This window comes from Prunus dulcis, unplaced genomic scaffold, assembly GCF_902201215.1.
Source record: "Prunus dulcis unplaced genomic scaffold, ALMONDv2, whole genome shotgun sequence".
Taxonomy (NCBI): Eukaryota; Viridiplantae; Streptophyta; class Magnoliopsida; order Rosales; family Rosaceae; genus Prunus; species Prunus dulcis.
The window spans coordinates 1-15,657 of record NW_023010065.1 but is presented as its reverse complement, the minus strand read 5'-3'; the positions used below and the strand labels follow the sequence as shown (position 1 = coordinate 15,657).

General features: G+C 37.4%; 1 pseudogene; it reads left to right on the top strand.

Moving 5' to 3' along the window:
- Window positions 1-941: 941 nt before the first annotated feature.
- On the top strand, window positions 942-7,379 carry LOC117612772 (annotated as a pseudogene).
- The last annotated feature ends 8,278 nt before the right edge of the window (window positions 7,380-15,657 follow it).

Sequence of the window (15,657 nt, the reverse complement as noted above, 5' to 3'; positions counted from 1 at the left end):
ATTTAGTTGCATACCCAATGCTTTTTGTAAACTTCCCAAAAATTTAGAAGAAACTTAGAATCTCTATCTGACACAATCAAAATAGGAATCCCATGTAATCTTACTATCTCCCGAACATAAAGTTTTCAAAGGTTTTCAGTGGAATCTGTTGTTTTAACAGGTAAGAAATGTGCAGATTTGGTTAAACGTTGCACTATAACTTATATTGCATCTCGTCCCTTTGGTAAGATCCCATTTCTATTCTGCAACTGGTAATGGCTGTAATGGACCTGATGGTTTCTAATGTTTAGCTTTCACCTGCTAACATGTTAGACACTTCGCTATAAATTTTTCTACATCTCCCTTCATGCCACTCCACCAAAATTACATCTAAGATCACGATACATCTTTGTCCCTCCAGGATGAATTGTATAGGGAGAATGATGACTTAATCTAAGAACTTCATTTCTTAGATCAGAAATTTTTAGTACATACAACTTATTCAAATATCTTAACCCAATGTTTGCATAAACCTTCCATCCATATGGTGTTCTCCAGTTGTAATCATACTTCGAATGTCTTTAGATATAGAATCATATTCTTGTGCCTCGATTATCTTTCCAATCAAAGTAAGGTGAGTTACTAAATTACATAGATATGCACAATCCTCATGCACACCTACATATAAGTCAAAATCATAAAGAGACTCCATCATCTTCCACCTTTGATCATACAAACTGGCTACAACTCCTTAGGGATTTCGACTTAAAGCATCTGCTACCACATTAGCCTTTTCTGGATGATAATGTAAGACAAAATCATAATCTACCAGGTATTGCATCCATCACCTTTGTCTTAAATTCAAGTTCTTTTGAGTCAATAAATACTTCAAACTCTTATGATCCAAAAAGAGTTCAAAACATTCCCTATACAAATAATGTCTCCATATCTATGCGTGAACAATGGCTGCAATTCTAGATCATGTGTCAGATAATTCTTTTCATGTGATTTCAATTGATAAGAGGAGTATCCAACAACTCTGTTAGCTTGCATCAAAACACATCCTAAGACTTCCATCACTTTTCTTCACAAAGAGTGCAAAAAAATCCCATGGTGAGGTACTAGGACGAATGAAACCTTTACTTTCAAGTTCTTGAAGTTGTGTTTTGAGTTCTTCATTGAAATCTTTCACTATTGGGTTAAGCTCAAACTTGGTATTACTTAGATCTTCAATGACCATGTCAGCAATCAACCTCAAATAATTACAATTTCTATTATCCAAGATTGATGCGAGTATTCTTACTTCCAGAAACTAAATGTTTTCCCTTAGCTAAGAGTCATAGTTACCATATTTCTACCACAATAAAAAATAGCTTTAAATTGGGTAAGCAAGTCCATCCCCAATATTACATCATACTCCATTAATTAGGTCAAAAACAAGTTTATGATATGATATTTCTATTATGCATAATCTACACACCTTACTAACTTCGACACATTTATCCAATGGAGATCCAACTATTAATGAAGATTTCATCAATTCATATTCTAATCCAAGAATAGATGCAAACAAAATAGATATGAATGAATTTTTAACACTGGGGTCAAACAATATCCTAGCCCATTAGTTGAAAACTAGAAATATACCTTCTACCATAGTAGGTTCATTTTGCTTTGCCACTTATCCTTGAGTGAGTTATTCTAGTCTCCTTGCTCCTCCCAAATAGGTAGAACCAATGGTCACTGTCAGATTTCCAGGAACTCTTTGTTCATTCAGCTTTCTCCTTTAACACTCATTGTTTGAGCATCTTGAGTTTCCTGATGGGCTTTTTGGTTATGTTGATTCGTTTCACGTATTGCAGAGGCCATATCCTAAATGGCTAGTATTACCTTCATGCTACCATTCTTATCATTGTCATGTTGCCCATCTACTCTAGCTATCTTAACAATTGAACATTTACCAAATGTTTCTACCAGATTAAACCTATATATATACTAAACAATTATTGTAAACTGCACTTAATCATAAAAAGAAATATGCTCCTGAAAAGTTATGTCACTAACTCACTTCACCAGTTCAAACTTATTTTGTAGTAATACTATACCACAGTTCCCAAGGGTATCTAATCCCTAAAGCTTTGATACCAACTTGTCACTCCCCAACCCACAGATTTACGTAATCTTAGATTAAGACGTGATTCACACCTTAATTATAGAATTTAATAAAAAAAATTTAACTAAAATTGTGAAGAACATTTAAATAAATATTCACATAGAACTTTCAACGGAAACGACAACATCCAAAATCTCATGTCTGGTAACGTTTTCAGAAAATATTTTCAAAGAATATTTTCAGAGAATGAAAACAAGAAAACAAATTTGCATTTTCATGATTCGAGAATGCATCTGGTAGATTAATTAAAAAACAAATTTAGAAAATAAAAACAGTGAAAACATATTTGGTAACATGAACAGTGAAAATTGTATAATTTAACAAATAAAATAAATTCTGATATTTTTAAAGACAGAAATTATCATAAAAAAAATAAAAATATATTTGAACAAATACCAAAAAAAATAAAAAATAAAATCAAAAGAAGTCCTTCAGCTGACATCCTCCCTTTCTTTTTCTTTCTTCCTCTTCTCTCCTTTCTCTTTTCCTCTTCTCTCTCTCTCTCTCTCTCTCTCTCTCTCTCTCTCTCTCAGGTTTGCTGAGTGGGTGGTGGTACTTTGATTTAGTATAGGTGGTATTGATGGTAGGGTTGATTGGGTTCGACTAGGTGGTGGTGCAATCAGCAGGTGGCTGGTCTATTTTGGTGATTGTGGTTAAATTGGCCTGTAGTGGCTATTGGGTGGTGTTTGACGATGATGGTTATGATAGTGGCTTATACACTGTTCTTTTCCCAGTGAATCCATATTCTCGGAAAATGAAAATATCATTCCGATGTTTTCTACGTTTTCAGTGAATTATAACTAAAAGGTTGAAAATGATTCCAGAAAACGTTTACTATGTTTCCTCAAACTCACCACTGAACGCAGAAACAGTTTTCTGCCTTGACATCAAAGTTTTTGTTAGAAATGTAAGGGGTTTCCCAATTTTCCATTGCATCCAAAAACTCAGTCTCCTACTCTTTTTCTTAATAATTCTACTTCTCTCTACCTCTCTTTCTCTCTCGCTTTCTTTGTTCCTTTTCTGCGCAACTAATGACTTATATATATACAAAGGATAGGTCGGCTACAACTTATTTCCTATTGGATGGTGTCCAGGCAGTTTATATGCTTACTATCCAAATAATATATATATATATTTCTATTTACCGTTTCCTTGTATATAAATTCCCCATAAAAAAGAACTTATAAGTAATTTTTTTTTAAGAGAATGTTTAAAAAAAAAAAAACATACAGTAGTAGTTTTGGTTATTGAAAAAAAAAAATTTGTCTAATGCACCCATAATTATTTTGGCAAAATTGGCAAAATTGGTTTTATGTAATTACTTCGAGCAAAACAAAATTTTTTAAAATCAAAGTTCATATTGATATTACCCAACTATAATTTTGTTTTATTTGATTTTGTCTTGCCAGCCTCCGTAATATCAGAGTCCTAATCCTTGTGGGTTAAAAATAAAAAGTTTCTAGATTCAAACGCGTTTTGAACTAGCACTAGTTGTAGTTTTCTTGCTGTTATTTAGTAGCTCGGCGTCCAAGTCTCAAATCAAGGAAACCCCACTGGCTTATCCCCTTATAAAACCCCAAATTCACCTTCCTTTCATCTCACTGTTGTTATAGCAGAGAGAGTCCAAGAAACACTAGGGCTGTGAATTTTGTTGTGAAGAAGCTATCATAAACTAATCATCATCAATCATGAAAAGAAAGGCATAAATAAAAGTAGAAGTAAAAATAAAGAAGCAAAGGAATTGCAGGCATAATCATGGAGTGAACTGGGTAAAAGGAGAGCTGATCGGAAGAGGAAAATATGGGTCTGTTTATCTTGCCACTTCCGTGAAACCCATAACACGGTTTGGTCGTAGGCCTGAAATTATGGTGGTGAAATCGTCTAACAGGGCGCCGTGTTTAAGGTCTGTTCAGCATGAGGCCGAGGTTCTCATCAAACCTAAAGGCTGCCCTTTTATTATTGAGTACTTTGGTGGACAATTCACCGCCGATGAGAATGGTGAGAATGTAATAACCCAAAACAAAAATTCTTATTTAATTAGTAATTTATTTTGAAGAAAGACAATTTTGCCCTCAGAATATTTTATTGAGAAAAAGTTGATTTTTTGACCAAAAAGGAATTTAACAATTCCATTTACTCCATTGCGTAGAGCACGACGAAACGAGTCCGTAGACATGGAGTGGACTCGAATCAGAGTTGTAGCGAAGAAAATACGGTTAAAATACCATGAAGGGCAAAATGGTAATTTGGACAAAAATCAGATTTTTATCCCTTCTCTCTCTCTTCTCCCTCAGTTTCTCTCTTTTCTCTCTCCTCCCTCCCGCGCGCGGCCTGTCGCCTTCAGACCACCCGAGCCACCGCCACCGGCCACCCCGAGCCACGGCACCTGTACCAACCTGACCGGCTCGACCTTGCCGTCACGTCTCAGCCCTTCCCCGCCGATCGCCGCTCGCCAACCACCGGAATCGGGCGAAAAATCGTCCGGTTTTGTCCAATCTTCAAACCCTTCGTTCTCCTTCAATTCTCCTCCAATTTTGTCGAGTGAGGTATGGATTCCTACCTATTTTTCATGCTCTAGCTGATGGTTGGATAGGTTTGCATCAATTTTGACCCTAGATAGCCCAGTTTTCAATTTGAATTTCAGTTGAGTTTCGGACTCCGTAATCGGCCACTTCCGGTCAGTTTTTGGGGTAGGTCCAAGAACAAAAGTGGTTCCAAATGTGGTGTTATACCTAGGATAGGAGTTTGGAGCCATGGTTTTGAGTTTTTCCGGCGAGGTGTAATCGCTTTGGACATCCATCACTGCCGGCGCTTGTGGCGGCTTGTGGGTGAGGGTAGTGCAGTGACACTGTGTATTGTTGCGATCCTCGTGTTGTCACGAGCGTGTAGGAATTCGCGGATCTCAATTTGGATACCGTTTGAGCCTCGAACGGATTTTTCATATTGTGCGATTTCCGGGTTCAATACTGTTGAGCCTTTGGATCACACTCAATTTCAGATATGTTATTCTACATAATTTCAGAATCGTGTAGGATTCAACGGATTGTGAATCAGAGTCCCGGATACTCCGAAATAGGGAACCCTGGGGCTAGGGTTTGGAAATTATGCGATTACATGATTGTGGTCAATCTGAATGTCCAACTCAGACCAGACTAGCAGGATATGAGTATTTCTATGTGAGGAACCTTTAGGGATTCCCAGATTGGCAATTGGAGGTCGTGGACCCCACGGGGTTCCGTATTGACCTGTATGGCAGTTTATCGCTTAGGGAAGCCTCAGGCCTTTTAAGACAGTTCTAAACGTCTGAAATGCTAAAATGGGCATAGGATTGACTTTAAAGTTAATACACGCACTTCTAGGAGCCGGGGGTCAGGGTTTTATTTTAATACTTTTATTGAGCAGTTTATTAATTAAATATTTATGGTTTAATCAGGCACCCAGGGCCAGACAGACCCGCAGGAGGGACCTTCAAGAGGTCCAGTTAGCTCAGACCAGAAGTGAGTGGACTTTTCTTTTAGAAATGATTTTATATAAATGAATTTCATTATTTGATCTTGAATAAGTTTTATTGATTGTGCTTTTGCCTAGCATGCTTTATGAAGTTAAATACCTTATTTATATGCTGCGTAATGGAAAATAGAGATTGAGATTTATATAAGATAAAATAGCAGCATAGTTACAGATTTAACAGTTATTTATCAGATTTTTCAGAAATATTTTATTTTAAACCACCGTGGGTACCCAGCTACAGAAAACAGTTTACTTTCAGTATTTGTTGCCTTCAATTTTGTCAGTGCACTTGACATTTGCCTCACGAGTTTTGGGGATGCCCGGACCGTGAGTGCCAGGATTGCGGATCAGGTTGACTACGGTCCCCTGAATCCTGCCAGTTTGCGGCTCGAGTTGACTTTGTGTCACCGAGACTTGCCAGGGGAATTGACGGAATTACAGGGGTACACCTAGGTGGTAGTTTTAAAGTGATTACAGTGCTTTCATGCAAGTTTTATTGATCTTGAATATGATTGTATATATGTATATAAATCTGTGAATGCCTTGAATTCCGCATAATTCAAATACAGTTGAAATATTCAGATTTTCATAACTAATTTTTTTACAGTGGGGTTATTATGTTTATACACTGTTTTCGAGAACTCTATTTTTTTCCACTCACACTTTCAAATGTTTTGCTCCCCCAGACAATAGACGTGCACGTAATGTAGGATTTTGTTGCAAAACGCTTAATTCCTTTGTATATTTTAGCAGCTGCTATGATATCTGGTTTTAGTTGAAAAACAAAACTGTTGAATAGTTTGTGTACATACTGGCAGTTGGATGTAAATATATTTGCTTGTTTGACAGGTGAAAATTTGGGTTTTGAACAAAATACAAGGGAGACTCTGCCGAGTTTTGGGTAGGAGTCCAGGCGAATTTTGAAACTTAATTGGAACTAGAAGGGTACATAGGTCTTTTGTGCCCGACATTCGCCAAGTGTCGGACACGCACAGGGTCCGGCTCAAATTCCAAAGGGGAATTTGGATCGGGTCCTGTCAGAGAAGGTTTACAATTTGTTCTTGGAATATGCCTCTGGCGGAAGCCTTCATCATCTGATCAAGAAATCCGACGGTTGTGGATTACCGGAATCTAAGGTTAGGTGGTATACCAGGTCAATTCTTGAAGGGGTTAAGCACATTCACCAGTGTGATTATGTTCACTGCTATTTGACCCCAGAGAACATTTTGCTTGTGCCTACCACCACAAGTTGTGGAAGTACTAGTTTGGTGGCAAAGATAGCCGATTTCAGATTGGCTTAGAGAACAAAAGAAAAGGTGGGTGGATCTAGATGTAGAGGCTCTCCTATATATCTGTCCCCAGAAGCTTTGCTTGACAAGTTGCAGGATCAGCCCTCTGAAATTTGGTCTATTGGTTGCATAAGATGCTCACCGGGAAGCCCCCATGGGATACGTGTTATTATTGGAAGCCTCAGGATTTCCTAGACATGCTGGTTTTTTACTCTCCCAAGATTCCAGCAAAAATCTCAAAGGAGGGGAGGGATTTTCTAAAGATCTGCCTAGCCTTCAATCCCTATAAAAGGTTAACTACTGAAGAGCTCTTATCTCATCCGTTCGTTGCTCAGTCAATACCACCAGAAGAATATAATGGATCTTCACAATCTGATATTGCAAGTGTAACTTTGAGTTCAAGCAGTGAAGAAGTGACAGTGCTTTGATAAAGTGATCAGTTCAAGTTTGTAAGTGTTCCGCGGAAGCATCAACCAACTGTGAGTGAAAATAAACAACTGGCAAGAGATAAAAAGAACATAAGAACACCAACAAGAACACCAGGATTTATACTGGTTCGGCAGTGCCTACATCCAATTTGGAGATGAAGGAGTATTCCACTATAATCAATGAGAACATACAATTGTATTTATCACTCAATTTCCCAAATAGCCCAAGCTCACACACTCACAATAGGAAGAGAAAACTGAAAATACAAAGCAAAGACAACTTGAGAGAATTTTCTTCTCTCTGGCGGATGTCTTCTTGCTATTTCTCTCCCTCTTCTCTCCTTCTTCAACTGCTGCCATGCTTCTCCTTTTATAGCCAAATGATGAGTAGCTTTTCAAAGAAACCAATTTATGAGACCAGCTATGAAGTCCAAAAAAGCCAACCGTATTTGCATGGCTTTTGTCTCCCATGTGATGCTATCACCTCTACCAAAATAAATAGCATTCCACTTTTGACTTTTGTTTAAGGCAATAATCAACAATCTCCACCTTGGTTAAAACCCTCGAAGTAGAACTCTCAATAGTCGTCTCCCAATCCCCCAAGGGACAATCAACAAATTGTACAAATGTTATTCAAGTCTAAGCAATGCTTAAACTTGAGCAATGAAATTGGCTTTGTTAACATATCCGCAGGATTGTCTGCGGTCCCAATCTTCTGAAGAAGAATATCTCCTTCATCAATAATTTCACGAACAAAATGGAACCTTGTAATAACCCAAACCTAAAATTCATAATTAAGGAATATTATATTTTGCGAAAAGACAATTTTGCCCTCGGAATATTTTATTCAAAAAAAGGTGACTTTTTGATCGAGAAGGAATTTGACAATTCAACTTACACCGTTGCGTAGAGCAAGGTGAAATGAGTTCATAGACAAATAGTGGGCCCGAATTGGAGTTGTAACGAGAGAGTTATGGTCAAAAGAGTCTCAGTAGCATAATCGTAAATATTTCGAAGTTGGATTTATAAAAACCAGCTTTCTCTCTCTCTCCCGCGACTCTCCTCCGCTTCTCCTTCTTCAGCTCGTAATTCCGGCCACAGTCCACGACTGTGGACGGGGCTGGTACCAAAACGATCGGGACGACGTCCTCTTCCTTTCCCGACCGTTCCCGACCGGCGATATGACCTGTGCTGGCCGGAAATCGCGCTGGAACCGACGATGCTCATCGGATCTTCAAGTCACTTGTTCTCCCTCAATTCTTCTCCAAATTTGTCGAGTAAGGTATGGATTCCTACCTATTTTCCATGCTCTACCTGATGGTTAGATGGTTTTGCATCAATTTTGACCGTAGATAACCCAGTTTTCGAATTGAAAATTCGACCGATTTTCGGCCGCCGTGATCGGCCACTTCCTGCCACTTTTTGGGGTAGGTCCAAGAACAAAAGTCGCTCCAAATATGGTGCTTTACCTAGGGTAGGAGTTTGGAGCCGTGGTTTGAAGTTTTTCCGGCGAGGCGTAATCGCTTTAGACACCCATCGCTGTCGGCGCGTACTGCAGCGCGTGGGTGAGGGTAGTGCAGTGACCCTGGGTATTTTTCTGATCCTCGTGTTGTCACGAGCGCGTAGGATTTCGCAGATCTCAATTTCGATACTGCTGAACCGTTGGATCGCGCTCAAATTCAGATATGTTGTTCCAGAGAATTTTAGAATCGTGTAGGATTCGATGGATTGTGAATCGGAGTCCCGGATACTCCGAAATCGTGAACCCTGGGGCTAGGGTTTGGAATTTCACGATCGTGGTCAATCCGATCGTCAGTTTCAGACCAAACTTGCAGGACATGGTTCCTTAAACGTGAGGAACTTAAAGGAACTCTCAGATTGGTCATTTGAGGTAGTGGACCCACGGGGCTCCGTATCGACTAATATGGAAGTTTATCGCTTAATGAAATCTCGAGTCTTTTCAGACGATTTGAAACATTTGAAATGCCTAAGTGGGCAGAAAAAAATAACTTTAAAGTTAGTGCACGCACTTTAGAAGTCGGGGGTCAGGTTTTTACTTAAAAACTTATACCGAGCAGTTTTATTAATTAAATATTCATTAATAAATATTCATGATGGTTTACCCAGGCACCCGGGACCAGCAGGCCCGCAGGAGAGACCTTCAGGAGGTCTAGCAAGCTCGGACCAGGAGTGAGTGGACTTTTCTTTTATAAATGATTTTATATAAATGAATTTCATTATTTGATCTTGAATAAGTTTTATTCATGGTGATTTTACTAGCATGCTTGTGGAGTTAATTATCTTATTTATATGTTAAGTGATATAAAAAGCAGAATTTGAGACTTATATCAGAGGAAATAGCAGCTTCGATTTAGATTTGCTAAAATACAGTTAATTATCAGACTTTCGGGGACGCTTGGACCGTGAGTACCAAGATTTGCAGCTTGGTTGGACTTGGTGTCGCCGAGGTCTGCCAGAATTTGCAGCTCGGTTGGACTTGGTGTCGCCGAGGTCTGCCAGGATTTGCAGCTTGGTTTGACTCCGCGTCGCCGAGGTCTGCCAGGATTTGCGGATCAGGCTGACTACGGTCCCCTGAATCCTGCCAGTGCGGCTCGAGTTGACTGTGTGTCACCGAGACCTGCCAGTAGATCAGGCTGACTGCGGTCCCCTGAATCCTGCCAAGATTTGAGGCTCGGATAGACTGTGTGTCGTCGAGATCTGCCAGGGGAATTGATGGAATTACAGGGGTACATCCGAGTGGTAGTTTTGATTGATTGCAGTGCTTTGATTCAAGTTTTGAGTACATTGCTTTTATGCAGGTTTGATTTCAGTGTTTTCATGCAAGCTTTGATTTCAATACTTTTATGCAATAATTATCGAGCTTGAATATGATTTACATATAATGCCTTGAGTTTAGTATGCTTTAAATGCAGAATACGTATTCAGTTTTATGTAACTATTTTTAAAATGGGGGTTAGTATATTCTTAGATATTTTATGAACCCTTATTTTTGTCCACTCACATTTTCAAATGTTTTGCGCCCCCAGGCTGTAGCGTGCACAAGAAAACCACCACCGGGCCATCTTGCCTTCCGCGCCATATCATTACAAAAGTGTGGGTTTGTAAAAAGATTGACTTATCTGTATACTATTAGAACTGCTCTGATATTTGCCCTAGATGGAGAATTGAACTGGGTATTGTATCTTAAGTATGCTGGCTGTTGGTTGTATGGATATTTGTACTCGTTTTGACAGGTGTAAGTTTTGGGATTGAACGAAATATAGGGGAGACTCTACCGAAATTTCGGTAGAAGTCAAGGTTAAAATTTCAAGTAGAAGGGCAAATAGGTCATTTATGCCCGACATTCGCCAAATGTCGGACACGCATAGGGTTCGACTCGAATTCCAAAGCGGAATTTGGTTTGGGTCCTATCACTACGTCAATGTGTTTCGTACGTGCATGATGAACTTGATTCTTTGCTAAATAAATAGCATTCTGACTATTACAATGAACATCCACATGGTCCTGTTGAACCCCTGAGTCATCAAGCAGCCCTTGAGGCCAGATGGCTTCCTTTATAGCTTCTATTACCGCCATGTATTTTGCCTCAGTAGTCGATAAAGCAACTGTAGATTGCAGAATTGATCTCTAACTCACTGGACCTCTAGCAATAACGAATACAAAACCTGTAGTGGAACTACGCTTGTCCAAATCACCTGTGTAATCAGAATCTACATATCTAACAACAAATTGACCAGTAATTTTATCCTGCTGAAACAATAAACTAACATCCACAGTAACTAGAATATACCGTGGAATCCATTTCACAGTATCCAATTAAATTGAACGTTACTTAATTATGTTGAGATTTGATTTGGTTAAATACCACGATCCCCAATTAAATGAGGAGTTACCTAATTGAATCGGGATTTGATTTGATGCCTACCACAATTAGAGATTTGATTTACCCTAATAGATCAAATCTCTAATTAATCAAATCAATCCCAAAAAGGGGAGGAAAAATTCCCTTCCATCTACGGAATTATTCCTCTGAAACCCTAGCCTCTGAGACCACTATAAAAGGATGGCCACACACAAAGGTTAAGGTACGTCTAAATTCCTACTAAAACTCTACAGAAATTATTTCTCAAAAACCCTAGCCACCTCCTTTCTTTCTCTCTCTCACACAAGGCTTCGGCCACCACACACGGCTCCGGCCACCCGATTTTCCTTTAATTACCCTACCTAACTTAGGCATAGGAGGGCCTTTGGCCAACACCCCCCAGGTGTGGTCCTTTTACTCCGATCTGTTTTGCAGGGAGAAAGAGAGACAAAGAAGACGAAGGAATCTTGGGCGAATATTCTTGTGGGGAAATTTGCTCCCACACTTAATATCTAATATTTTAATTTAAAAGCATGCTAAGTTAGTTCTTAACTTGAACTCATGAAAAGATAGTAGCACTTAATATCAATCAAAATAAAAGGACATGAAAATATTGAACAACTAAAAATAAAAGAATTTAGCAATTCATACCATTATTGGATTAAAGAACAACTCACAAACTTACTCAAAAGACATTCACTTTAGCCTTAGCTAGAGTTCTAGCAACTCATTACAAAGGAAAACATAACTAAACTTTGAATGAAGTAGATAAAGAAATCTGTTGTAGTGGAGTCCTTGCCAAATAAGTTGATGAGTGATTTATAGTAGTCAATGAGGTGAGTGGAAAGTTAATACATTCAGGATGGGTAATTGAGGGTTTAAGTGAGGGATTAATTGGATTAAACGTTGGAGAGTTAGTGGAAAAGAAATAATGGTGAGGTAGTGGGCGTTAAATGGCTATGAATGACATGAAATAGGCTCTTTAGCTTCAACAATTTTGTCTTCTCTTCTCCCTCTTTACTTCTCTTTATAATCACAATAATCCCACAATCAATTCTTCAATAAAATCATCTAGCAATTCTCTTCATACTTGGCTTGAACTTGGACAAATATATGTCTTCATCTTTTGTCTTTCCAACTTCCACCAAAAGATAAATTCACCTAATAAGTTCACCGAATTAAATAAAAAAAATTCATAAATCCAATTGGTGAGAATGAAATGTAATAGCAAGTGAAATTATCTTTATTAAGCCAAATTTATATCATAAAGTCTCCAATATAATATTGAAAATATGTAATTTGAGACTCTCATCACAACCCCGAACCAGCTTATTGCTAGTCCCTAGCAATCCAATCCAAGCGACTAAAAGAAACTCAAATTTAAGCAAAAACAACAAAACAAAATAAATAAAACCAACTCAAATAGCTAAGCCACTTTCGCGGGATATGATGACATTAAGCATACGCAACAAGGCTTTAAACCCTTAGGTTACCCCTATAGGACGAGTTATAGTCTCGGGAGGGTTTCTAGAAATGATACCCACAAACATCAAGTATGAGGCCAGCACAATTATTTAGAAACATGAAATAAAATAAACTTCGGAAAATAATTTCAACACATGTCACCAACAAAAAGGATAAAAGCACAAAGTCCAAATTTTCAATTCATGAACAACGTTAAAAGAGAGAAAACTTGTTTAACATTTCAAGTTAATCCCACCATGAAGTCCAAATCATTTATAATTAGCTAGTAAACTTTTCACATGTTTCCTTTGGTGTAAACTGAACCAACACAATTGAGTGCCATTAGCTAAATCCCAATCACACTAACCTTTTGATCTCAAGAGTTGTCAAATTCCCTTGCAAGAAACAAATGAAAGTTTATTTTATTTTATACTCTCTCTTTTTTTTTTTTTTTTTTCCAAAATGTGGGTTGTGCAATGCCTAGCAACATTAACATTTCTAATTAGCCCATATAGCGAGTGTTAGGCCAGTGACTCTCAAACAAAAAAGGCTTTAAGGCACTAGGTGTAGAGACACCCCCGAGAGCTTACTAACTCAAGTTAAAAAGGTTGCAAAACTAAACCTGCCACACAAAATTATTCACATCCATAACTTCACCGTTTAACGCAAACACTCACTCCTAAGTAGGTAAGAGGCTTGGTTACTAAGTAGAAGCTTGAGTGGAACACTATTATTTCATGAATTTTTTTTTCTTTTTGTTTCAATTTTTTTTTATAAACAAGATGAGTCGAAAGCAAGGTCGTCTAACTTTGTCAAAGATAAACAATTAAACACAATTGGTTTTTAACTTTATACCCCACAGAAACTATTAGTGTGCTTGTGCAATTTGTCAAAGTATAAATCATGAATCATCCACTAATTAGAAATAAAGGAAAAAGACTCAAAAAGGGGATAATTATCATATCGTTCATATGTTCTCAATATTAACATCATTTATGAATATAAAATAAGTCTAAGTGCAATGCATTCTTGTCGATGACAAAAAGTACAAAGACTATGAAAAACAAACAACACAGTGCACTAACCTCATGAAAACAAACTAATTTTTATTTTTATTTTTCCCCAATTTTCAGTTTTTTTTTTCAAAATAAATGACGAAAATAAACATAATAAACAAAAAAAAAACAAAAAAAAAAAAGGAAAACTTACATGTTGCAACAAAAAAATAATATAATATCTTCTCTTCCCCAAACTGAAGACTCACATTGTCCTCAATGTTTAAATACATAAGCGTAATAAAAAGAAGAGGGTACGTTACTTGAAAATTCACATCCAAAATGAAAGCCTGCAACTTGTTAGTGTATTACAAAAACAAAAAACAGAAATGCAGAAATAAATTGTTTTTTATTTTTTATAACTGAACATAAATTTCTAAACTAATTATATACAACAAATGGACTAAGGGAAGTCCAATTAATCCTGGTAAATAGGATCGTTCAAAGAAACTGTCTCATCTTCTAGAACAAATCTCCCCAAGTAAGGTTTAAGTCGTTGGCCATTAACCTTAAAAATATATTCATTCTTGGGATCCTCAACTTCAACAGTCCCATATGTCAAAACTATTTTAACAATGAAAGGCCCTATCCATTTAGTTCTTAATTTTTTAGGAAACAAATGAAGTCTAGAATTATACAAAATAACAAGTTGAAAAGGCTCCAAAATTTTCCTCAAAATATTTTTATCATGAAAAACTTTAATACGTTCTTTGTAAATTCATGAGTTCTCATATGCATCATTCCTGGCTTCCTCAAGTTCATTCAATTGGAGTTTTCTTAAGGTACCCACATCTCCAAGGCTAAAGTTAAACAATTTGATAGCCCAATATGCTTTATGTTCTAATTCAAAAGGTAAATGACGGTGTTTACTGTAAACTAGCTCGTATGGGGACATACCAAGACGTGATTTGTATGCAGTACGGTATGCTCACAAAGCATCAATTAGTCTCAATGACCAATCCTCTTGAGTTGGATTCACCGTTTTCCCCAAATTTGCTTGATTTTCTTGTTTACAAGTTCAGCTTGGGCACTTGTCTGTGGGTGGTATGGAGTGGACATCTTATGGGTTATCCCATATTTTTTCATCAAAGCATCAAATTGTTGGTTGCAAAAATGTGATCCTCTATCACTAATGATCGCTCTAAGAGTACCAAACATGGACAATACATTTTCTGTCAAAATTTTCAAAATAGTCTTTTCATCATTCTTCTGACATGGTATAACCTTAATCCATTTTGAAACATAATCCACAGCAACAAGGATTTATAAGTAACCAAAAGATGGGGGAAAAGGACTCATAAAATCAATGCCCCAACAGTCGAGTAATTCTTCCCAGCTTTTGACAACTTGGACAAGTATTGCAAAATTCATACACATGTTTGAAAAGTCTAGGCCAATAAAAACCACATTGAAGAATTTCAGCCGAAGTTTTTTTGGAAGAAAGTGACCTCCACAAGCCTCAGAATGACAAAAAGATATGACACTAAATTTCTTCATCAGGAACACATTTACGGATTACTTGGTCGGGACGATATTTGAAGAAATATAGGTCATCCCAAAAGAATTTTCTCACCTCAACCATAAATCTCTTTTTCTCTTGTGAGGTCCAATGATGTGGGATAAGACCTATAGCAAGAAAATTCACAATGTTAGCAAGCCATGGTAATTTAGAAACACTAAACAATTGTTCATAAGGAAATGAGTCTTTTATAGGTAAATGTTCCTAAGGCTCCTCAAAAGATATCCTAGAAAGATGGTCAGCAGCAACATTATCCACTCGTTTCTTGTCCTTGGTTATAAGATCAAATTCTTGGAGAAGCAAAATCTATCTAATCAATCGTGCTTTGGCTTCCTTCTTTGTCAACAAATAATTCAA